We start from the raw sequence: 26,307 nt of genomic DNA, 5'->3' as shown, positions 1-26,307 counted from the left end.
CTGACGGCTTAGCAGAGACCTGAAGTGATGTCCCCATTCTACCACTGTCTAGTTGACCAAGATCGTTTGACTTGACCAAGTAAATAGGTTAATCTTTTGGCAATCATTGCAAACGTTCTGCATCTGAAGTTGACAGACAGTACTAAAGAAGCCAGTAGAATGGCAGTTCTTATGCGTTGTGAGTAATATATTTCTCTGAGAATAATGATCCCCATACTCATTTGACTAACTTCATCCGAACCCCCAGGTGGGATTGGCCAACAGCCAAATATGTATGGGAGTCTCCCCGAGAGATGTGAGGAGACAAAAAAAATGATCCGGAATGTCTGATTTCGACTGCTGATCTTTGTTATTTAAAGGGGTTGTCCAGTACTTTATATTACCCCCCCCCCCACCCCCCAATGTATGCCCCTGGGGCCCCTAAGGATTTTTATAATTACCTTACATTGCAGATACTGCCTGTGAGCGGCGCTATCACTGGCCGCTCACAGGCATCACGTGACCCCTGGCTGCAGCCGGCTCTGACATCCGCTGACGTCACAACAAGTGCTGGCAGCAGCCGGGGGTCTCTGTCTTCTGCACGGTGGCTGCTGGGCTGTGGGCGGGATTACCCTCCTTACCCCCTCCCCCCCGCATCACACCTGGCATCCACCTCTCACTCTGCCTGTCCCCATTCATTGGGAAAGCACACAGTGGATGCTGGGTGTGACGCAGGGAGGTGACCCCACCCACAACCCAGCAGCCACCGCTGGAAGTCACGCCTCACTTGTTGTGACGTCAGCGTGGGGTCACGTGATGCCTGTGATAAGCCAGTGATAGCGCCGCTCACAGGCAGTATCTGCAACGGAAGGTATTTACAAAAAGTCTTAGGGGCCCCGGGGGGATACATTGGGGGGTAATATAAAGTACTGGACAACTTCTTTAAGAGATGGCTGCCTGCTGAACTATTGATCGGCCGACAACTATCAACTATAACAAATGCTACCTTTTAGGCCACATTCACATGTTCAGTATTTGATCAGTATTTCACATCTGGTTTTGGCTTACAAATACTAAAAGTGGGTGACAAATACAGAAGTGGTGACTTGTTTCTGTTAGACTTTTTCTCTGATTGTTCCACTCCTGGTTTTGGATTACAAATACTGATGTAAATTACTGAACATGTGAACGTGTCCTTAAGTCGAAAAATCAGTCTCTGAAGAGTCACAGTGCATAAGACGAGGTTATGAGATGTGAGACTAATTCATGTGGAACAGAAAAAGTATATAATCATGCAGCAGTCAGTTTAAAATAGATTCATATTGAAAAAGACCTTTTTTACCAGATATACACTGTTTGCACAATTATTAGGTAGTTTGTATTTTTGATGACTCATTTTATTACTAAACAACTACAGCAGTGTCAGTCAATCCAAATGGTTAATTAACCTGAATATTTTGGGAAAGTAAAAGTTAGGTTTTCTCTTTCTTAGGAGAATATCTGTATGCATAATTATTGGACAGCTATTAATGCAGGATTATTATGGAACTAAATGAAAACCGTAAATTTTCCTTCTCAATTTTTTATTTTAATCTGTTACAGTTATAATAACCAAATAACTTAATGTCCAAAATACATTGCTGACATTACATAAATATCATTTACCAAAAAAAACCACACTTCTTTTCAATAACAATCATAAGCCTTACATCCAAGGAGTCTTGTCTGTTTCTTAATCTGTTGACGATCAACTTTTTGGGCAGTACCAAACCCAGCCTCCCAAACACTGTTCACAGTGGTTCTATAATTATTATTCAAACAACAAGTGTAATGTGGATAAAGGGACCATATCCCCTAATCTATATAGGAAACTCCATATTTTTGTAGGACTTATATGGATTGTGAAGTCCCAAACCCCACAGAATATGTTGGTGCTATATACAGCACAGACCAAAAGTTTGGACACACCTTCTCATTTAAAGATTTTTCTGTATTTTCATACCTATGAAAATTGTACATTCACACTGAAGGCATCAAAACTATGAATTAACACATGTGGAATTATATACTTAACAACAAAGTGTGAAACAACTAAAAATATGTCTTATATTCTAGGTTCTTCAAAGTAGCCACCTTTTGCTTTGATGACTGCTTTGCACACTCTTGGCATTCTCTTGATGAGCTTCAAGAGGTAGTCACCGGAAATGGTTTTCACTTCACAGGTGTGCCCTGTCAGGTTTAATAAGTGGGATTTCTTGCCTTATAAATGAGGTTGGACCATCAGTTGTATTGTGCAGAAGTCTGGTGGATACACAGCTGATAGTCCTGCTGAATAGACTGTTAGAATTTGTATTATGGCAAGAAAAAAGCAGCTAAGTAAAGAAAAACATGTATTAATTCATAGTTTTGATGCCTTCAGTGCGAATGTACAATTTTCATAGTCATGAAAATACAGAAAAATCTTTAAATGAGAAGGTGTGTCCAAACTTTTGGTCTGTACTGTACATGTATATATATATACACACACATACATATACATGCATACATACATATATACCCCGACAGAATTTTTGCTTTCTTGGCCTTGTTTCAGAGAATATGAATGAAGATAAAAAAGTTTTTCCCCCACTCATGGTTGTTGGTTGGGTGAAGCCATTTATTGTCAAACTACTGTGTTTTCTCTTTTTAAATCTTAATGACAAACAAAAACATCCAAATGTCCCTGATAAAAAGTTCACATACCCCAGTTATTAATACCATGTATTGCTCCTTTAAGATCAATGACAGCTTGAAGTGTTTTGTGGTAGTTGTGGATGAGGTTCTTTATTTTCTCAGATGGTAAAGCTGCCCATTCTTCTTGACAAAAAGCCTCCAGTTCCTGTAAATTCCTGGGCTGTCTAGCATGAACTGCGCGCTTGAGATCTTCCCAGAGTGGCTTAATGATATTGAGGTCAGGAGACTGAGATGGCCACTCCCGAACCTTCACTTTGTTCTGCTGTAGCCAATGACAGGTCGACTTGGCCTTGTGTTTTGGATGGAATGTCCAAGTACGTCCCATGCACAGCTTCCAGGCTGATGAGTGCAAATTTGCCTCCAGTATTTGCTGATAAGGTGCTGCATTCATCTTTCCTTCAACTTTTACAAGTGCCTTTGTAGCTCACACATCACCAAAACATCAGCGATTCACCTCCATGCTTTACAGTAGGAATGGTGTTCCGTTCATTATAGGCCTTGTTGACCTCTCCAAATGTATCGTTTATGGTTGTGGCCAAAAAGTTCAATTTTGGTCTCATCACTCCAAATTACCTTGTTCCAGAAGTTTTGAGGCTTGTCCCAGTGCTGTTTTGAGTATTGTAGGCGAAATACTTTGTGGCATTTGTGCAGTAATAGCTTTCTTCTGGCGACTCGACCATGCAGCCCATTTTTCTTCAAGTGCCTCCTTATTGTGCATCTTGAAACAGCCACACCACTAGTTTTCAGAGAGTCCTAAATTTCAGCTGATGTTATTTGTGGGTTTTTCTTTGCATCCCGGACAATTTTCCTGGCAGTTGTGACTGATTTGCCATTTGTTAATCACAGTTTAAGCTGCTGACTGGCATTATAAATTCCTTGGATATCTTTTTGTATCCCTTTCCTGTGTTATACCACTCAACTACCTTTTTCCTGTAGATCCGTTGACAATTCTTTTGCTTTCTCCATAACTCACAATCCAGAAACGTAAGTGGCTGGATGCAAGGTCGGCGTCAGCACCCGGGCAAGTGCCGGGGCCCTGTGCAGGCGGGGGGCCTACACGCGGTCGGGCACCGCTCCGGGCTATGGGCGAAGGAGAGCGGTGCCAGCGCCCGCCCTTCTCCCCCGCTTGCTCAGGGCCCCTGCAGCCGAATACTTACCTCTCGCTGTGCGTCCGCAGATCCGCCGTCTTCCTGCTGTGCTCTTTCTGTGACGTCTCAGGTCAGACGGTGCAGTGACGTCTTTCCACCACGCCCTCCCCTGAGCCATCACAGGCAGCGCAGAGCGGGAAGACGCCAATAACGCTGGTGTCCAGACCTGAGCAGCGGCAGCCGGTGAGGAGGAGTGAGGTGAGTATTTGTGTTTTTTTTTTTTTAATGTATGGAGGCATGGGTCATTATATGGGGGGTGACATCCTGCATGGGGCATTATATAGGGAGGTGACATCCTGCATGGGGCATTATAAAGAGGGGGAGTGACATCCTGCATGGGGCATTTTAATGAGGGGAGGTGACATCTCGCATTGGGCATTATAAAGAGGGGGGTGATATCCTGCATGGGGCATTATATGGGGGGGAAAGGGACATCCTGCATAGGGCATCATATGGGGGGAAAGGGACATCCTGCATGGGGCATTATATGGTGGGGAAAGGGACATCCTGCATGGGGCATTATATGGTGGGGAAAGGGACATCCTGCATGGGGCATTATATGGGGGGGAAAGGAACATCCCGCATGGGGTATTATATGGGTGGGAGGGACATCCTGCATGGGGCATTATATGGGGGTGACATCCTGCATGGGGCATTATATAGGGGGTGACATCCTGCATGGGGCATTATATAGGGGGTGACATCCTGCATGGGGCATTATATGGGGGGGTGACATCCTGCATAGGGCATTATAAGGGGGGGGAACAGCCTGCATAGGGCATTATGTGGGGGGAACAGCCTGCATGGAGCATTATATGGGGGCCAGTATCCTGTATGGAGCGTTATAAGGGGACCAGTATCCTGTACGGAGCAATATATGGGGGCCAGTATCCTGTATGGAGCGTTTTATGGAGGTCAGTATTCTGTATGGAGCATTATATGGGAGCCAGTATTCTGTATGGAACGTTATATGGGGGCCAGTATTCCGTATAGAGCATTTTATGGGTGCCATTATTCTGTATGGACCATTTTATGGGGGCCAGTGTTCTGTATGGAGCATTTTATGGGGTCCTGTATACTGTGTGGAGCGATTTGCAGGTTTCTGAGCTATTGTGGAATTTACAATAGATATCGCTCATGTAATGTAAGAAGTGAAATCTTTGCATTGTACTATATATATATTTCTCTGCGGTATCTGTGCATCATGAATCGTGGTATGTGTTAAAGGGGCTGGATGAAAGATGCAAGAGTCTGTCTAGATCCCAGAAACTCACTCAGCTTTTATGCACACACACTAATTACAAGCAAACAGGTCATAGGTGAGGCTGCTACCTTTAGTAGCCATTCAAACCCATTTGTGTCAAATAAATTCTGAGCATGCTATCAGGCCAAAATCACCAGGGTATGTGAACTTTTTTGATCAGGGTCATTTGGATGTTTTTGGTTGTCATTAAGATTTAACCCCTTTCTGACATGGGGTGAACTAATACGTATCTGTGCCCTGGCCCTTATGGACCAGATACGTATTAGCATGCGTTGGCGATTTCGCCCCCACAGAGGCTATGCGGGTGTGATCGCCGCTGGGTGTCTGCTGATTCTCACAGCTGACACTTGGTACTATGTGCTTGGGGCGGTCCCGCACCGCTCCCAGCACATTAACCCCCAAATCATGTTCAGTGCACGATCAAAGTAACTTCTCTCTGTGCAGCGCTGACAGGCTGTAATAGCACCGGGATGCTGCTGCATTCCTATGCTATACAGCCGATCAGACTGAAAAAAGTGAAAGTCCCATAGTGGGGCAAAGTATAAAAGTTCCAAAAGTGTCCGAAAGTGAAAAAAAAAAATTTCTAAAAATATTTAAAAAAAATAATCCCCAAAAAATAAAAATATATTCTACCCATGAATAAATATTATTATGAAAAAACAAAACAATAAAAGTACACATATTTGGTATCGCTGCGTCCAGAACGACCTGACCTATAACACTGTCCCACTAGGTAACCTCTTTAGTGAACACGTTAAAAAAACTAAATGAAAGCAAAGCAAAAAACGATGCTTTATCATCATACCGCCAAACAAAAAATGGAATAAAAAGCGATCAAAAAGACAAATGTAAATAAAAATGGTACCACTGAAAACTTTATCTTGTCCCACAAAAAAGTTATAGCTGTCAGAATAAAGCAAAGCAAAAAAAAATATTTTTTCCATAAAATAGTTTTTATTGTGTAAAAGCGCCAAAACATAAAAAAATTATAAATGTGATACCACTGTAAACGTACTGACCCGAAGAACACTGCTGCCTTATCAATTTTACCCCACGTGGAACGGCATAAAACCCCCCCAAAAAAAACTATTCCGAAATTGTTGGTTTTTGTTTATTCTGCATCCCAAAAATTGGTATAGAAAGTGATCAAAAAATGTCACTTGCCTGAAAATGGTATCAATAAAAACGTCAACTCGTCCCGCAAAAAACAAGCCATCACATGACTCTGTCTGCCGAAATATGCAAAAATTATAGCTCTCAAAATATGGCGAAGCAAAAACTAGTCTTTGCAAAAAAAATGTCTTTTATTGTGTAACAGCTGTCATTCATAAAAACCTATATGAATCTGGCAACGCTGTAATCGCACCGACCCGAAGAATAAAGTCATCTTATCACTTACACCGCATGAGAAACGGCGTAAAAAATAAATTCTAGGGTTAGGGTTGTGCTGGGGTTAGGGTTGTGTTGGGGTTGGAATTTTTTCAAAAGTAAAGAAAAAAAAAAGATCACTATATGGCGACTAGTGTTGAGCGCAAGTGCTTGCTACTTGAGTTTGCATCGGGTTCTAGGGTATGCACAGAGTATCGCGGGTGCTCGAGTGACATACTCGAGTCTCCGCCCCATATGCTTCACTGCCAAAAATACCTTGCGGGGATCGCCTGCCATGCATGAGCGATCCCTGCATGTTTTTTGGGGGGTGTCTAACATCCGTGAAACATGCGGGCAGGGACTCGAGCATGTCACTCGAGCACCCGCGATACATGGTGCATAGTCGAGTACCCGATGCTAACTCAAGTAGCGAGCACTTGCTCTCAAAACTAATGACAACTTATTCAATACGATAACCTAATGTTAACAATTTCTGTGTCGTACCTCTGGATTCAAAATGTTGACTATACCCCTTGATAAAATCCTTTAGGGGTCTAATTTCCAAAATGGGGTCACTTGTGGGGGGTTTCCACTGTTTACTCACATCAGGGGCTCTCCAAACGCGACATGGCGTCCACTCTCAATTCCAGCCAATTTTGCATTCAAAAAGTCACACCGTGCTCCTTCCCTTCTGAACTCTGCCGTGCGCCCAAACAGTGAATTTTCCCCACATAAGGGGCATCGGCGTACTCAGGAGAAATTGCACTAAAGTTTTTGGGGTCCATTTTCTCCTCTTACCCTTGTGAAAATAAAAAAATTTGGGGCTAAAACATAATTTTGTGGGAAAAGTTAGATTTTTTTATTTTCACGGCTCCATGTTATAAACTTCTGTGAAGCACCTGGGGGTTCAAGGTGCTCACCACACATCTAGATAAGTTCTCTGAGGGGTCTAGTTTTCTAAATGGTGTCACTTGAAGGTTGTAGGGGATTTCCATTGTTTAAGCACATCAGGGACTCTCCAGACGCGACATGGCGTCAGCTAATTATTCAAGCAAATTTTACATTCATAAAGTCAAATGGCGCTCCTTACCTTCCTAGCCCTGCTGTGCGACCAAACAGTGGTTTTCCCCCACATATGGGGTATTGGCATGCTCAGGAGAAATTGCACAACAAATTTTGGGGTCCATTTTTTCCTGTTACCCTTGCAAAAATAAAAAATTGGAGTCTAAAGTAACATTTTTGTGAAAAAAGTTCAATGTTAATTTTTTTCTTCCACATTCTAAAAATTCCTGTGAAGCACCTGAAGGGTTAATAAACTTCTTGCATGTGGTTTTGAGCACCTTGAGGGGTGCAGCTTTTAGAATGGTGTCACTTTAAGGTATTTTGTCATAAAGGCCCCTCAAAATCACTTCAAATGTGATGTGGTCTCTAAAAATGGTTTTGTAAATTTTGTTGGGAAAATTAGAAATCGATTGTCAACTTTTAACCCTTATAACTTTGTAACAAAAATAATTTTTGCTGATGTAAAGTAGACATGTGGTAAACGTTATTTATTAACTATTTTGTGCAACATATTTCTGATTTAAGGGCTTGAAAATTCTAAATTTGAAAAGTTGAGAAATTTTCAAAATTTTTGCCAAATTTCCATTTTTTTCACAAATAAACACAAGTCATTTCGAAGAAATTTTACCACTATCATGAAGTACAATATGTCAAGAAAAAACACTCTCAGAATCAGCGGGATCAGTTGAAGCGTTTCAGAGTTATTACTTCATAAAGTGACAGTGGTCACAATTGTAAAAATTGGCCTGATCATTAACGTGCAAACCACCCTCGGGGGTAAAGGGGTTAAAAAGAGAAAACACAGTAGTTTGACAATAAATGGCTTCACCCAACCAATAACCATGAGTGGAGAAAAAGTTTTTTTGTTATCATTCATATTCTCTGAAACAAGGTCAAGAAAGGAAAAATTCTGCAACAGACACACAACCAAACCTCAGTAATAGTCTATATAGAGAAAGGCAGCACTCCAATCTTCATAAATAAATTGTGGTTTATTGACAAACAGTCATGGTAGCAGTGGCAACGTTTCGTTCCTATTGAGGAAATTTCTCAAGCAGTGCTCAATACATCAAGTGAACAATATATATGCTTTACAATTAAGATAATTTCAATTACAATTATCATAAAAGGCTCATAAAAAGTTCTTTCCTTCAGTGCATATAGTGTTAAAGTGCATCATAGTGCTAACATAGTTAATAAGGCAACTCATTACATGATCCATTTTATATTATATACTTTAAAAAACATCACATCAACAATAATTAATGATCTTAAATCATTAAATATATATATTTACTAGCTATTGAACCCGTTCTACGCCCGGGTGGTGAGCATTTTTATTGGTATATGGTCTCCCATGCTGGTATGTGCTGCCCCCCTCCTGGTATTTGTGCCTCCCCCATCCTATCCCCACCATCCTATCCTGGTATGCATGGCACCCCTCATCCCCATCATGGTATGCATGGCACCCGTCACACCCCAATCCTGGTATGCATGGCACCCTTCATCCCTCATCCTGGTATGCATGGCTCCCTCAGCGTTATCCTAGTATGCATGGGCCCCTCACCCCCAAACTGGTATGCATGGTACCCCATCCCTCATCCCTATCCTGATATATATGGTTCCCCTCATCTTGGTATAGATGGTACCCCATCCCTTATCCTGGTATGCATGGTACCCCTCATCCCTATCCTGGTATGTATGGCCCCTCATCCGAATCCTGGTATGCATGGCACCCCCACATCCCTATCCTGGTATGCATGGTATCCCTCATCCCTATTCTGGTATGCATGGCACCCCTCATCTCAATCCTGGTATGCATGGCACCCACCATCCCCAATCCTGGTATGCATGGCACATCTCATCCCCAATCCTGATATGCATGGCACCCCTCATCCCCAATCCTGGTATGCATAGCACCCCTCATCCCCAATCCTGGTATGCATGGCACCCCTCATCCCCAATCCTGGTATGTATGGCACCCCTCATCCCTAATCCTGGTATGTATGGCACCCCTCATCCCCAATCCTGGTATGCATGGCAGCACTCATCCCCAATCCTGGTATGCATGGCACCACTCATCCCCAATTCTGGTATGCATAGCAACGCTCATCCCCAATCCTGGTATTTGTGCTGCCCCTATCCTGTCCCCCCATCCTATCCTAGTATGCATGGTACCCCTGATCCCTATCCTGGTATGCATGGCACCCCTCCCAATCCTGGTGTATATATGGCACCCCTCATCCCCAATCCTGGTATGCATGGTCCCCTCACCTCCAATCCTGGTATGCATGGTTCCCTCACCCCCCAATCCTGGTATGCATGGTACCCCTCATCCCCCAATTGTGGTATGTGTGGCCCCCTCATCCCTTTCACGCTGCACACATACAAAAAAAACACTTACATTCACCTTTCTTCCCTGTGCTCCAGCGCTGCTGTGTCCTGTTTTGCCGGAGGCCGGGGGAGGAGTGCGGCGCTGAAGTACGCGCGTGTCCATACCTTGCTGTCCAGCGACATTTTGCTGAAGACAAAGTGCAAATGTGCCTTCAGTAAAATGGCGCCGGATAGCGCTATGCGCATGCTCCCATTCCGACGTCTTCACTCCTGCCCCGGTCTCCGGCGAAGAGAGGCGCCACTGCAACGCTCCTCCCGGTCAGGTAAGTATGTAAGTATGGTGCCGGAGATCGCGGTATGCATTCAATGTCTATACATACCGTGATCTCCGGTGCCATGCACACTCCTGTAACACTCCTGTAACGGCTCCATGCGTTCTTCTGTCTGGAGCCAGACTGCGCAGGCGTGTCGCGCTTTCGCAGTCTATAAAGGCTTCAGACCGAGGGATGCTTGTAGCGTTATATTATAGATATATATTATACGGTTGTGCTCAAAAGTTTACATACCCCGGCAGAATTTTTCCTTTCTTGGTCTTGTTTCAGATAATAGGAATAATAACGAAAAAACTTTTTCTCCACTTATGGTTATTGGTTGGGTGAAGCCATTTATTGTCAAAGAACTGTCTTTTCTCTTTTTAAATCTTAATGACAACCAAAAACATTCAAATGACCCAGATCAAAAGTTCACATACCCCAGTTCTTAATACCGTGTATTGCCCCCTCTAACATCAATGACCGCTTGAAGTTTTTTCTCTGAAACAAGGCCAAGAAAGCAAAAATTTTGTTGAGGTATGTAAACTTTTGAGCACAACTGTGTGTGTAGAGCTCAGCCTTTAAAGACAGTTACAGAAAAACAAGAATTGGGCTCCCGGCAGGTCAGTGATGAGTACAAAATCAAAAGTAAGACGTATATGAAAAATGCATAAAATAACATTGGCATTATCCTGCTAAAATAAAATAATGTGCGATCTTGTATCACAGTGTATGGGAAATGCATAAATAACAGTGACCGTGATAATACTGATGCGTGATCCTGCAGGTGGACACCAGGTGCTGCTCCAGGACAGACCACAGAGAGGCAGCATCTGGGTTCAAAGGGGCAGGGATGGACTCGGAGAGTAAGGTCAGCCAATAACTGGTTATCTGGAGGAATGTATGCTGTACGGCCAGTTAGACGGAGTAGATACTGGAACAGTTACAGACAGGACAGGTTCAAGAACAGAGGACGGACTCTGGTATAGGGTCATGGGTGCAGTATCAGACTGGACTGGAGAGGAGAGGTTAGACGTACAGGTGGGGGAGAGGTGGATCATGACTAGGTATAGGCAGGACGATCAGGTTCAGGGAGCACGGATATAGAGACCTTTAAAACTAAGATGATGGTGTTCACACTAATCACTAAAGATGCTCAGGCACCTTTCTATAGGGGAGGGTACCTTAAATATCTGTCTCCCAGCTATTGGCTGGGGACATTTCAGAAGTGTGCACACTGCCCCTTTAAAGAAGCGGGGAGCCCGCGCCCTAAGCAGACCCCTATGCGCGCGTCCTGAGTTGCAAGCAGACATGTTGGCGAGAGGAGCTGCGTGGGTGAGCTTGGCAGCGTCCCTGCCAGGAGGAGGTATCGTGCAGGGATGCCGGCGCTGGCATTATACTATGGCACAATATCTTGAAAGGCCATGGAACAGAAAACCCTTTCGAATATTAGGCCTGTGGGTGTTTAATCTCTTATGAAGGGTTGAATAGTTCTCCCGATGTACTATTTTTTGCATGGGCACTCAATGAGTTAAATGATGAAATTAGATTGACATGTTATAAAGCTTTTTATTGGAAATATTTCATTACAATTGGAGGGAGAAAAATGTGTTCTTTTATGGCATATGGAAAAACAGCGTAGACCTTTCGGTTTGCTGCATTTCGAAACCCCTTTAGGTCGCTCTGGAATTAAAGAAATTAGTATTATTGTTTAGTCTTAGTATTTGTTACATAGTCCTGCCACATCAATTCCTAGTGACCTTCCCATTATATCTATCCCTTACCATTATAAATATACACATACATCACTACATATATAGAGAAGAATATACAATACTAAATAACTCACTCTGAGATGATTCATTCTCAGTAAGCATAAGTGAGCGCTGTCTGGGGATATGGAAGAGAGGAGATATTGGAATCGCGGGTATTGCCAAGGGGTAACCACAGGTCGGGAGGGGTTCTTTTAACGGTCTGCTCTCATGGTTATTTAATTTTGTGGGCTCCGAAGAAAAATGTTTTTACTCATTACATTAGAAGGGGTTTGAACAACAGACGGGAGATTTTTAAAATCTATCTTCTTCCAATTAATCCCCTGGTGAACTAGGAATCGGTGATTGTTGTTATTCATATATTCTCCTGCATAAGTGAGGAAATTTTATAAACATTCATAAAAATTAATAAAAAATGTTAGTTGATAGGAATGTTCATTTAAAAATATGAATTAAATAAGAGAATGGGAAAAGAAAGTGAAGCCAAATAAAATAATATCAATTAAAGAAAATGCACACATATAAAATATATACAAAAAAAACAGGGAATAATTAAAAGGACTATAAGATTTTCCACCTCTCTTCTTTTCAAAACGTTTAGTTATTAATATTTTCATTTTTAATATACAGAAAGTGCATATGTTCTAAAATCATGATATGAGATTGAAATTAAATAAATTTTTAAGTAGAGTCAGCAGCGGGAGGCATATATAGGAGTTGTCCTCTCTGCTGATAGGCCCACCCATATAGAGAACCCCACCCATAGAAATAAGGAAAGATATAAATTTCCAGTAGGCGATATACATGCCTAGAAACCTGATGAAGGCTTTGTCTAAGCAGAAACGCGTTGTGTGATTTTGTACTTATGAAATTATGTACTTATGTAATTATGAAGATATTCCTCTGACTCACTTTGGAGATTCCCTCTGTAACAGAAGCGCCAGCCAGAAAACCCCATTCTTTGTTTTTTATACATCCACGTGGAGGGATTATCTGGGAAGGAATAATTACCTACACTGTACACTGGAATGGCAGCTACCAAGTGAAGGAATCTTTGTGTTACCCAAAACTATGTTTAGAGTTGTGCCTAACTGCACAACTCATAAAGGTGAGTGTCATATATAAGCATTCATCTCCTTCATAAATTGGGCAAACTTTGTACGCTTCCCCACTATCTCATCCTTCCAGAATCTTTGGTGATTCTAGCCAGGATGAAGCCATGCTAGAGGTGGCGATACTTGTGGGGTCTCTACTCCTCCTTGACTATTGGTCCCACTTATTCTCAGATTTTTTTTTACTTGAGGTTTTGTGTTCACAGATTCCTGGCACTGACTGTATTACATATACACTATATTTTTTCAGCATTTCAACCATACATGCATTTAGCCTTACAGATCATAGCTAACATGTGATCTAAGATATATTGATAATTGGATCATTTAGGTGTGTATATTTTGTCTCCTAGTAACAGGTCATGTATAGTTCCATCACTTTATGTAGTATTATTATGCATGGTTTTTCTATAACAATTGAGGTTAACTTTTTACCGAGTGTGTCTGTTTACATAGTGTTTTTTATTGACTTGGCCATACGGCTTTACTATCTACCATTTGCCACCGTATCTGATTTTTGGATATCATTTTACTGCATTGGGTGGATATTCCAATTATTGTGTAGTAAAGCTTGAAGTGGACACTGGAGGAGGGGGTCTTAGTTCTATTATTGACACTCCCAGTGGATCATTTATTCTGTAGCATTTTTGCTTTTTAAATGTTTTTAAATCATAGAAATCATAAAATCATAGAATGGTAGAGTTGGAAGGGACCTCCTGGGTCATCTGGTCCAACCCCCTGCTCAAAGCAGGATTCACTAAATCATCTCAGACAGCTGTCAGTCCAGCCTCTGTTTGAAGACTTCCATTGAAGGGGAACTCACCACCTCTCGTGGCAGCCTGTTCCACTCATTGATCACCCTAACTGTCAAAAAGTTTTTTCTAATATCTAATCTGTGTCTCCTCCCATTCAGTTTCATCCATTGCTTCTAGTCTTTCCTTGTGCAAATGAGATTAAAGATGATCCTTCTACAATGTGACAGCCCTTGAGATATTTGTAGACTGCTATTAAGTCTCCTCTGTCTTCTTTTTTGCAAGCTAAACATTCCCAAATCCTGTAACCGTTCCTCATAGGACATAGTTTGCAGACCAGTCACCATTCTGGTCACTCTTCTCTGAACTTGCTCCAGTTTGTCAATGTCTTTTTTAAAATGTGGTGCCCAAAACTGGACGCAGTATTCCAGATGAGGTCTGACCAAAGAGGAGTAAAGAGCGATAATGACTTCACGTGATCTAGACTCTATGCTTCTGTTAATACTTCCCAGAATTGTATTCACCTTTTTTGCTGCTGCGTCACACTGTTGACTCATGTTCAGTCTATGATCTATTAGTATATTTAAGTCTTTTTCACATGTACTGTTGCTTAGCTCTATTCCTCCCATTCTGTATATGCTTTTTCATTTTTATTGCCCAGATGTAGTACTTTGCATTTTCCCTGTTAAAAACCATTCTATTAGTTACTGCCCACTGCTCCAGTTTATTTAGGTCTTTTTGAATCCTCTCTCTCTCTTCTATAGTATTAGCTATCCCTCCTATCTTTGTGTCATCCGCAAATGTAATCAGTTTACCCTCAATTCCTTCATCTAAATCATTGATAAAGATGTTGAACAATACAGGTCCCAGGACAGAGCCCTGTGGTACCCCACTTGAGACATTCATCCAGCTGGATGTGAAGCCATTTACGACCACTCTTTGAGTCCGATCACTAAGCCAGTTATGAATCCACCTAACAGTTGCCTTGTCCATTCCATACTTGGTCATTTTTTCAATAAGGATGGTGTGAGATACTTTGTGAAATGCTTTGCTGAAGTCAAGATATACTATATCTACAATCATATATGTCAGTTTGCTTCTTTTGTTAAATTTGTATTGTATTATATTTGGTAAATCTCAATTTTCTTAGCACCATTTTCCTTTTTTTCCAAAACAGGGAGGCGTTATCCAACACTGTTTTTGTAGGGGTTGTGATGAACCTGTAGCCGCCATCTTGGTAATGATAAATCATATCCAGGGATGGCCACACTTCAGCAGCCCCCACCCTTGGGACCTTCTGTTAAAACGTCAACTAGATAGTTTCCCCCCATCCAGGCTCCTGTAAGATAAGAAGCCTACTTAACACTTGAATGCTAGGAGCTTCAAAGACTTCGAGAGGAAACACAGCCAGCAGGGGGGGGTGCTTCGTCTATCTGTACCTGACCATTTGTCCCATAGGACTAGTTTCTTTGTCTGTCACAAGCATGGAGGCATAAGATATAGAAACATGAATAGTACACGCATGTTGCGTGGGATGGGCCAATAAAAAAATATCACGGCGTCCCGGAGCCATTGCGCACACAAGCCTCCGCGGTAGACGTTTGTACGTGCTCTGGAAGCCAAGATATAGCGCGGAGCCATTCCTGAGGACCGTATGGTATCATAATTGATATCAAAAGGTCGGTTACGGCGGCCCGAATCCATGGGAACCCCTGGGGGTATCATGAGACCATCCCAGAAGAAGTTATTGGGTTCCATAGAATTTGGGCTTCTGATCGAAGTTAGACCTGAGGGTGGAGACTGAGCCAGCTGACCTCACCAGCAGTGGGCGGGACGGGGCAGGTAAGATAGCAGGACAGACAAGAGACAAGTCAGTCTTGACCCAAGAGTGGTGTGCTGAACATCTGAGCACCAGCTGAGGCCACCAAGGGGAGGAGCAGTTTGACCATGCGGTGGTAGGCCTCAGCCTGTAACAAAGAACCGTGCCTGCGATCGCAGAATCCTCTCCCTGCGTCACAAGAAAATCAAGAAACCGGTAACTGATATGCTGTGGTGATTCTGTGTGTTGTATTCCATTGTTGTATAGTTTAGCCTGACCTTATACCTGTGTATATTTAGTTGTATATCGTGTATCTAGTGTATTATTATAATCAATTACCTCAAGTAATTGTGGGCCTGCCTTTTATTCTGCATAACGAACGCACGTCCGTGTGAGCTCGGCTCAAGCCAAAACGCTACCCAGGGTTGGTTCCTGACCCGATATAGGCCCATTCACGGACTGGGCGTATATCTAAAATAGGGACTGGTGGCAGCATACCAACTGGGGATTGGGGAAGGCTGGTAGTGACGGTCGGAGGTTCAGATATATATATTCCTGGCGCGGCCAAGGAAGATATATATACCGCCCTCACTACAGAGGGCCCCGATACCCAGTAGGTTACAGGACAGTCTCCCTGGCGACCGCTTATCCTAGGTGCAGTTCCTTGACTGACCTGAGGCTAAGAGGGCGCTAGCGAGTTGTGCTGTGTAGTGACGTTACGGTTTAGTGACGTTGAAGGGATAACACACTACCGTGTTCCCTGCGCGGGTTGCAGCTACCTGGCACTACTTTCTCTAGGTGCAGTACCTTGACTGACCTGAGAGGTAAGGGGGCGCCAGAGAGCTGCACCCACCGGCCGGCTTTCATCACATTGGTGGCAGAGCGGTGGGATTGCAGAATAATAGTGTTGTGGGACCCCTACTCCCAGGCACTAAAGACTGCCAGTGGTAACTTCCACTGCTGGAGTCTTAAGGTCAGCCCAACGTTAGACGGTCAGGCTAAAAGTATAACAAGGTGTGTGCAAACTCAGGGTTGCAGCGGTGTCGGTTACCAAGATGGCAGACGGCACCAGGAGCAAGACCCTGCAAGAGGCTAATGCTACGGTCCGTGTGGCAGGAGGGGAGGACATTGTTACTCATGGCGAGGAGGAGTCCAGCCCGGGCACCTCAGGGAGCCAGTCCCCAGTATACGGTCCCGCAGTGGGCTGCCCACCACCTACCCAGCCCAGCCTGTCCAGATCACAAGCCCTTTTACAAGCGGCTATGGCAAGTCTCCAGTCTCATGGCGATGCCGTCTACAAAACCCTCCTGGCAGCATCAGAGAAGGCAGCGGAGGAGGAGCGTGCAGAGCGGGCTGCGGAGCGGGCTGCGGAGCGGGCTGCGGAGCGTGAAGCTGCAGAGCGCCGGGAGGCTGCGGAGCGTGCAGAGCGAGCTGCGGAGCGCCAGCACCAACTGGACCTGGCCCAGCGGGGGCTTCCGCTAGAGCAACCAACCCATCAGGAGACCAAGTCGTCCAAAGTCCGAGCTGAGGACTTCCCTCTACTGGAGAAGGATGGGGACCTGGACTCCTTTCTGGTGGCATTTGAACGGACCTGTCTTCAGCACCATCTGGCCCGGGATCAGTGGGCCAGATACCTGACCCCCCGTTTGAGGGGTAAGTCCCTGGATGCCTTGGGGGACTTACCTGCCGGGGAGGTACAGAACTACGACTGCATCAAGCGGGCCCTGATCCGGCAGTACAACCTCACTCCCGAGTCGTACCGCCAGAAGTTCCGGAGCCTGCTGCGTGGCCCCAAGGACACCTGGACCGATCATATGCGGGCGCTGTTGAGAGCCGCAGAGCACTGGACCTCGGGTCTAGCGCTTACTACCCGCCAGGAGGTCCAGGAACTGTTCGCCACGGAGCAGTTCTTGTGGAACTGCCCAGAGGACCTCCGACAGTTCCTCCGTGACCGAAAACCAACAGGGGCTTCTGCTACAGCCGCCCTGGCAGACGAGTATGCCAATAACAGGGCGCCTGAGCTGAAGAAGTCTGCCAGCAGCACCTGGAGAGGGGGTAAGCCCAGTCATGCCCCTGTTTCCCCGGCCCCTAGAACACAAGGGGTGTATCCCCCTGTTGCCCTCTCCAGGCAAGGACCAGACGTAAGACGTTGTCATCTATGCAACAAACCAGGACACTTTAGGGCTGAGTGTCCCCAGCGCCAAAAGACCCCATCCCAGTCCCAGAGAGCGCCCAATGTTTTGTGTGTGGGAGGGGGTGGTGGTAGGTCCCTGGACAACATCCAACCCGTCACCATAGGCCGTTCTGCGGTCATGGGACTGCGGGACACGGGCGCTGAACGAACACTGGTACGGCCTGAGGTGGTGTCCCCCCAGGACTTGGTACCAGGAAAGACTCTTTCCGTCTCCGGGGTTGGAGGCGTGGAGCCGGCACTTCCCGTTGCCATGGTGTATTTGGACTGGGGTGCCGGAAGGGGGATGCGGGAGGTGGGAGTAACGCCAAATATTCCCGCAAATGTTTTATTAGGGACCGACTTGGGGCGTCTAGTATCGCAGTATGTACCCTCTGAACCCCCAAGTTCGGCCCCCCAAGAGTGTATTGATTTGTCTGCTGCTAATGCCAACCATGTTGTATGTAGTGTGTGTCCTGCTGAGGAGGAGGGAGTGAAACCTGAGGGTAACACCTGCACAGACACAACACAAACAGGGTTAGTGAAAGCAGGTGGGGAGTGTGGGGATGCCCGCAGAGGTGCTCAGCCGGCGTGCCGTGACCTCTTGTCCTCCGGTGAGGGAGGGGGCGGGCAGGATTCTGTAGAGGGAAGCTCAGGGATGGAGAGGGGGGCAGCTACCGGCAGTGTAGGGCTCCCAGGGGTATCCAGGCTGCTGAGTATAGGCCCACTGCAGGGGGAGGAACAGGCCATGGGAGGTGGGGGTGTCCCAAGAGAGGAGCCGCCAGGTAAGACCCCAGGGCAGGAGTTCCCCACATCCGAGATGTCCAAAGGCCTAGGAAGCCTGCCTGATCGGGCGGCTTGGTCAGAAACAGAGGGGAAGTGGGCACTACCCACGGTCACAGCGGTCATAGCCGCTGTCACCAGGAGTGGGAGCGCCGGAGCCCAAGGAGCCTTGCAGAGGTCCGACGGCTTCCCCACTTCTGACCAAGTGTCTGCCGGGTCAGACAGCGGCCAGGTGACATGCCCGGAGGGGCTGACGGAGGATGTGGCAGTTTCGTCGATTCTGGCCACATCAAGTCAGGAATTTCAGGCTGCGTTGGAAGCAGACGACAGCCTGAAAGCTCTCAAGGAACAGGCGGCACAGCCTCCCATGGAGTCAGACTGCGAGCGTGTGGTCTGGGACCAGGGACGGCTGTACCGGGTAACGGTCCAGCAGGGTTCACCGGAGGCGTGGCCCAGGGACCGACAGTTAGTGGTACCCTATCCGTTCAGGGCGGAATTGTTGCGGATCGCACACGAGATTCCGATGGCCGGACACCTAGGGATCGCTAAAACCAAGGCCAGGATAGCTCAGCATTTCTACTGGCCTGGGATGGGAGCCGCGGTGGGTGCCTACTGCCGTTCGTGTGACACCTGTCAGAGGGTGGGGAAGGCGGGGCCGCGCCCCAAAGCCCCACTGGTAACTCTGCCAATCATCGAAGAGCCTTTCTCGAGGGTCGCTGTGGATCTTATTGGACCTCTGTCCACTCCCAGCCACTCCGGGAAATGCTTCATACTCACGGTAGTGGACTATGCCACCCGGTACCCGGAAGCGGTAGCTTTGTCGTCCATTCGGGCCGACAAGGTGGCTACCGCCTTACTGGAGATCTTCTCCAGAGTGGGTTTCCCCCAAGAAATGCTCACCGACCGAGGGACCCAGTTCATGTCGCGGCTGATGGAGTCCCTCTGTAAGCAAATGCAGGTGCAACATCTGGTGGCCAGCCCGTATCACCCACAGACCAATGGCCTGTGTGAGCGATTCAATGGCACCTTAAAGCAGATGCTTAAGATGTTGGTCGACTCCCACGGGAGAGACTGGGAGCGTTACCTCCCACACCTCCTATTTGCTTACCGGGAGGTTCCGCAGGCCTCAACGGGGTTCTCCCCCTTTGAGCTCCTGTACGGGCGACGGGTACGGGGCCCCCTGGCTCTGGTGAAGGAAGCATGGGAAGGGGATTTGGCCACCCCCGAGGTGTCGGTCATCGAGTATGTCGTGCGCCACCGGGACAGGATGATGGCCTTGGCAAAGCTGGTGCAGGACAATATGGCCCAGGCCCAGGCCGACCAGAAGCGGTGGTACGACCAGAATGCTTGTGAGAGGACCTACCAGGTGGGTCAAAAGGTGTGGGTACTGGTCCCCGTACCACAGAACAAGCTTCAGGCAGCCTGGGAAGGTCCCTACTTCGTGCACCAGAAACTCAATGCCGTCACCTATCTGGTCACCCTGGATCACGCCCGTGGAAGGAGGAAGGCCTTCCACGTGAACATGATGAAGGCTCATCATGAGCGGGAAGCGACTGCCCACCCAGTGTGCAACCTTCCCGAGGAAGGAGAGGTAGAAACCCTCCTGGATCTGCTCACCCAAGCCAAGGCGGGTGGGTCCATCGAGGATGTGGGGGTTGGCCACCAGCTCACGGAGGACCAACGGTCCCAGCTGGGGACCACCCTGCACCCCTTCCGGGGGCTGTTCAGCAGCCTGCCCGGAAGGACTGAGATGGCTGTCCACGACGTGGACACTGGCGATCACCCGCCGATCCGGCGTTCAGCATATCGGGTCTCTTTCGAGGTGCAGGGAAACATGCGCCAAGAGATAGACGAGATGCTGAAGCTGGGGGTGATCCAGGCATCCAGCAGCGCGTGGGCCTCGCCTGTAGTCCTCGTACCAAAGAAGGACCGAACTACACGGTTCTGCGTGGACTACCGGGGGCTCAACGCTGTAACGGCCACCGATGCGTTCCCCATACCACGCATCGATGACCTGCTCGATCGGATGGCCGGGGCTAAGTACCTGACCATCATGGATCTGAGCCGGGGGTACTGGCAGATTCCTCTGACCCCCGCGGCAAGGGAACGCTCTGCCTTTATCACCCCTTTTGGACTGTACGAGTCCACAGTGATGCCATTCGGCATGAAGAATGCCCCTGCCACTTTTCAGCGGATGGTCAATACGCTGCTTGAGGGACTTGAAGGGTACGCGGCTGCGTACTTGGACGATATTGCAGTCTTCAGTCCCACTTGGGAGGATCACCTAGAGCACCTGCGGCAGGTGCTCGGTCGGATCCACCGGGCAGGCTTGACCATCAAGCCGGAAAAGTGCCAGCTGGGCATGAGTGAGGTCCTCTACCTGGGTCACCGGGTAGGCGGGGGGGTTCTGAAGCCAGAACCTGGGAAAGTGGATGCCATCGCATCCTGGCCCACTCCTAGGACCAAAAAGCAGGTGATGTCCTTCTTGGGGACCGCCGGGTACTATAGGAGGTTCGTCCCACACTATAGCACCCTGGCCAAGCCCCTGACGGACCTCACCAAGAAGAAGCTGCCCGTCGCAGTCGACTGGACAGTCGCCTGCGAGACAGCTTTCGGGGCACTCAAGGCCGCCCTAAGTAGCTCCCCTGTACTGCAAGCTGCCGACTTCGACCGGCCGTTTGTGGTACAGACCGACGCCAGTGACTTTGGCCTCGGTGCTGTGCTAAGTCAGGTCAACACGACAGGCCAGGAACATCCTGTCTTGTACCTGAGCAGGAAGCTACTGCCCCGGGAGGTGGCTTACTCCACGGTGGAAAAAGAATGCCTGGCAATTGTATGGGCCCTGCAGCGTCTGCAGCCCTACTTGTACGGGAGCCATTTCACCGTGGAGACGGACCACAACCCCCTCAGCTGGTTACACACGGTCTCTGGGTCGAATGGCAGGTTGCTACGCTGGAGCCTCGCTCTCCAGCAGTACCACTTCTCCATTCGCCACAGAAGAGGCCGTGACCACGGTAACGCTGACGGGTTATCCCGGCAAGGGGAGGGTGCAGAAGGACGCACGGGGGAACACAGGAATGTGCTACCCCCTCGCGCCCTCGTATAGGGGGAGGTGTGATGAACCTGTAGCCGCCATCTTGGTAATGATAAATCATATCCAGGGATGGCCACACTTCAGCAGCCCCCACCCTTGGGACCTTCTGTTAAAACGTCAACTAGATAGTTTCCCCCCATCCAGGCTCCTGTAAGATAAGAAGCCTACTTAACACTTGAATGCTAGGAGCTTCAAAGACTTCGAGAGGAAACACAGCCAGCAGGGGGGGGTGCTTCGTCCATCTGTAACTGACCATTTGTCCCATAGGACTAGTTTCTTTGTCTGTCACAAGCATGGAGGCATAAGATATAGAAACCTGAAAAGTACACGCATGTTGCGTGGGATGGGCCAATAAAAAAATATCACGGTGTCCCGGAGCCATTGCGCACACAAGCCTCCGCGGTAGACGTTTGTACGTGCTCTGGAAGCCAAGATATAGCGCTGAGCCATTCCTGAGGACCGTATGGTATCATAATTGATATCAAAAGGTCGGTTACGGCGGCCCGAATCCGTGGGAACCCCTGTGGGTATCCTGAGACCATCCCAGAAGAAGTTATTGGGTTCCTTAGAATTTGGGCTTCTGATCGAAGTTAGACCTGAGGGTGGAGACTGAGTCAGCTGACCTCACCAGCAGTGGGCGGGACAGGGCAGGTAAGATAGCAGGACAGACAAGAGACAAGTCAGTCTTGACCCAAGAGTGGTGTGCTGAACATCTGAGCACCAGCTGAGGCCACCAAGGGGAGGAGCAGTTTGACCATGCGGTGGTAGGCCTCAGCCTGTAACAAAGAACCGTGCCTGCGATCGCAGAATCCTCTCCCTGCGTCACAAGAAAATCAAGAAACCGGTAACTGATATGCTGTGGTGATTCTGTGTGTTGTATTCCATTGTTGTATAGTTTAGCCTGACCTTATACCTGTGTATATTTAGTTGTATATCGTGTATCTAGTGTATTATTATAATCAATTACCTCAAGTAATTGTGGGCCTGCCTTTTATTCTGCATAACGAACGCACGTCCGTGTGAGCTCGGCTCAAGCCAAAACGCTACCCAGGGTTGGTTCCTGACCCGATATAGGCCCATTCACGGACTGGGCGTATATCTAAAATAGGGACTGGTGGCAGCATACCAACTGGGGATTGGGGAAGGCTGGTAGTGACGGTCGGAGGTTCAGATATATATATTCCTGGCGCGGCCAAGGAAGATATATATACCGCCCTCACTACAGAGGGCCCCGATACCCAGTAGGTTACAGGACAGTCTCCCTGGCGACCGCTTATCCTAGGTGCAGTTCCTTGACTGACCTGAGGCTAAGAGGGCGCTAGCGAGTTGTGCTGTGTAGTGACGTTACGGTTTAGTGACGTTGAAGGGATAACACACTACCGTGTTCCCTGCGCGGGTTGCAGCTACCTGGCACTACTTTCTCTAGGTGCAGTACCTTGACTGACCTGAGAGGTAAGGGGGCGCCAGAGAGCTGCACCCACCGGCCGGCTTTCATCACAGGGGTTTTTGTATCTTTTTTTTTTTTCTTAAATAGAACTGATTTAACTCCTTAGTTACCAAGCCAATTTTGACCTTAATGACCAAATTCCCTTTAACCCCTTAATCGACACGTTTTCACCTTCCCGACCAGGCCAAATTTTACAATTCTGACCCCTGTCACTTTATGAGGTAATAACTCTGGAACGCTTCAACGGATCCCCCTGATTCTGAGACTGATTTTTCTTTATATATTGTACTTCATGCTAGTGGTAATACCCCCAAGGTCATTTTGAAACTGAATTGATCTTTAAAAAAAATTTTGTTTTGTAAATTTCCTTTTAAAAAAATGAAAAATTATTGCTACATTTTTAATCCTTATAAAATGTTTAATTTTGTTAACATTTTAGAAGTGGTGCTGATGTAAAGCAGACATGAGGGAAATGTTTATTAATGTTTGTGTGTGGTATGACTAGCTGGATTAAAGGAACAATCATTCAAAGTTTGAAAATTGCACATTTTTTTTAAATTTCTGATATTTTTAAAATATACGCAAAACATATTAACCTAAGTTTACCACTATCATAAAGTATAATGAGTCACAAAAAAAACAATGTCAAAATCAATGGGATATGTTGAAGCATTCCAGAGTTACTACATAAAGTGACACATGTCAAATTGCAAAACAAACAGGTAATTCGTTCATGTGTCACAACTGTCTAACAGCCGTGACACCTGCCGCAACACTGCACATACATCCCGCAGGGAGGCTTATTCATTGATGGTGAAGTGGTGATGTTCCGCAGAGTGACTGTCACAACAGGTGTGGGAAAGACTTAGTGCAACACAGAGGGAAAAGGCAAAGGGAGCCCAGACACTAGGGAAAGGCGGAAGTGGAGACCTCCTTGTCTGGTCTAGCGTCACCTTGTCTCAACTAATGTCTCTATATAGCCTCCTCAGCAATCACGCACGCGTGCCTTGCCCTACTCTACCTGGCGTATGGCTACGGCTAGGGATGGAAGGAGATGAGCACTAGTCAACCTCCACTAAACTCTATAGACAACAAGGGTGGACAAAACAGAGGAAATGGCTTATCTTTAGATGAACTCCAAATAAGCATTCGGCCTCAAGCTCCAGAGAGGACGAAGTACTGCTCCTGCTAAGCTTCACAAGTAGAAATGGATATAGCCGTCGACTCCCACTCAGACACACCAGGTATATATACACCCAGGCAGAGAGCTAATTAGCAAGAGAGAGGTAGCCGCTCAGTCCTAAAGAGGCTGTCTGCAATGCCAAACTTAGAGATCTCCTGCAACCCACCTCTGACACACCCGTGACAGTGACTCAGCCTGGCATGCTGCAGCTGAAACTCCACTGTTTGCTGCTGCTTGCACAATCTCTCCAGCACATGCAAAGTGGAGTTCCACCTTGTTGATACATCGCATATGAGCTGGTGACCGAGAAGGCAGAAGTGATGCTGCAGACAGGCGAGCAGCAGCAGTGTGAGAATGCCAAAAGCGCGCACACACTGACCATATTTTCAGCAGCAGCTCTGACACATGTGGGTAATTTTTAAGGTAGCTCTGCGCCACCAAATTCAACACATGCGCCAGGCAAGGAATATGCCTCAAACTGGCTAGGCCCAGAGCTGCTATGAGATTTCACCCATAATCGCACACCATCACGCCGGGCTTCAGATTGACTGGCACCAACCACTGCTGTTTGATCTCCATTCACAGCTCCTGCACAGTGTAGGATTTGTCCCTCAAACAGAGGAGTTTCAGAAAAGCCTGCTGTCATTTTCCCCTGGCTGTGCTGAAGTTGGTGGTGCAGGTCTTACTGTGACCAGATGAGGCGCTGGAGGAAGCTGAGTAGGAGGAAGGTGGTGGTAGGACATGGGTTCGAAGGCCTTCCGCCTAAGGCCCAGCCACTACTTCATTTACCTAGTGGTCAGTTAGGGAGATTCAACATCCCTGGCTATGCTTACTGGTCCACGTATTGGTAGTTATGTTGACCTTGCCACTGATGGCGTTGCACAGTGCACACCTGATTTGGTCCGCAACATGTATGTGAAGGGCAGGGATGGAGGACAACCTTTCCGTCTCCACAAGTTGCAATGGCTACATTTCAAAGGCCAGTAATTTGGAAATGCTATCATTCAGGACCATGGCTTGTGGTTGGGTAAGGGGATTTTTCCTCTTTCTCTTGAGGGTTTGGGGGTTGGAGAGCGGAACACTTCCGTGGGATGGTGTGGAGATGCTCGTTGACCCTGATGGTGGTCGTGCTGTCACATCCTCTGTTTGCGGGGAGGCAGAGGGTCCTGTTGATCGTGAGCGGGATGGAAAGGCCGAGACCACAGAAGAGGGAGCAGGAGGAGGCTCAGATCTCTCATGCTTTTTAAGATGTGTACTCTACTGCGCCTCATGCTTTAAATTCAGATGACTTGTCATGCAGGTGATGCTCAGGTGCAGAAGATTTGACTCGCTTAAGGCTCTGACAGTACAGCATGCAAACCACTATATTGTTGTCAGCACATTGAGAAATGCCACGCCAGGAAAGTCCTTTGAGCTGATGTACTGGCTAGGGGCCACCTGCTGTTCTTTTTCACCCTGCTCTCTTTTGCTGTGCTGCTTGGGTAGCGTGACCACTACATTCGCAGTTTCTCCAAACTGCGAATGTCGCTAGGATGGGCTTCTATCCATGTGGAGTTTAGGGAGTAATGATCCCCCACATCATCTTCCTCCAAGTCCTCATCTCTGTCCTCCTTGCCAATTTGCACACTGTAAAAAGACTCATCAGTTGGCACCTATGTTTTGTCATCATGAGAGATGTGCTGCGTTGGTCCGCAGAACATGTGCAATAACCCTCCCACATACTCCTCCCCCTCCAACTGAACAAGTTGTTAGGCATCAGTACACTCAATCTCTTTCACTTGTGGGGTAGGGCCAGGTGGATGGCCCACGGAACCCCAGCCAGCGGGGTCATCAAAAAGCAGAAGTGACTGCTGCATGACTCGGGGTCAGACTGCTTGGCTGATTTGCAAGGGGTTGAAGTGGAAATCTGATGATCATGGTCCTCAGGTGCCAACACTGCGCATTCTGCAGGGGACTGGGTGGAAGATAATGTGAAG

General features: G+C 47.1%; 1 protein-coding gene across 2 annotated transcripts in view; it reads left to right on the top strand.

Annotated features, from left to right (window-relative positions):
• Positions 1–26,307, top strand: part of LOC141273800 (mitochondrial ribosome-associated GTPase 1-like) — a 334,821-nt gene that overhangs the window by 146,289 nt on the left and 162,225 nt on the right. The window lies entirely within an intron of this gene.

This window comes from Phyllobates terribilis, unplaced genomic scaffold (assembly GCF_046119375.1).
Source record: "Phyllobates terribilis strain yellow unplaced genomic scaffold, ASM4611937v1 Scaffold_5__5_contigs__length_657084704, whole genome shotgun sequence".
Taxonomy (NCBI): Eukaryota; Metazoa; Chordata; class Amphibia; order Anura; family Dendrobatidae; genus Phyllobates; species Phyllobates terribilis.
Note: the sequence above shows the minus strand (reverse complement) of the source record. Positions and strands in the feature narration are given on the sequence as shown.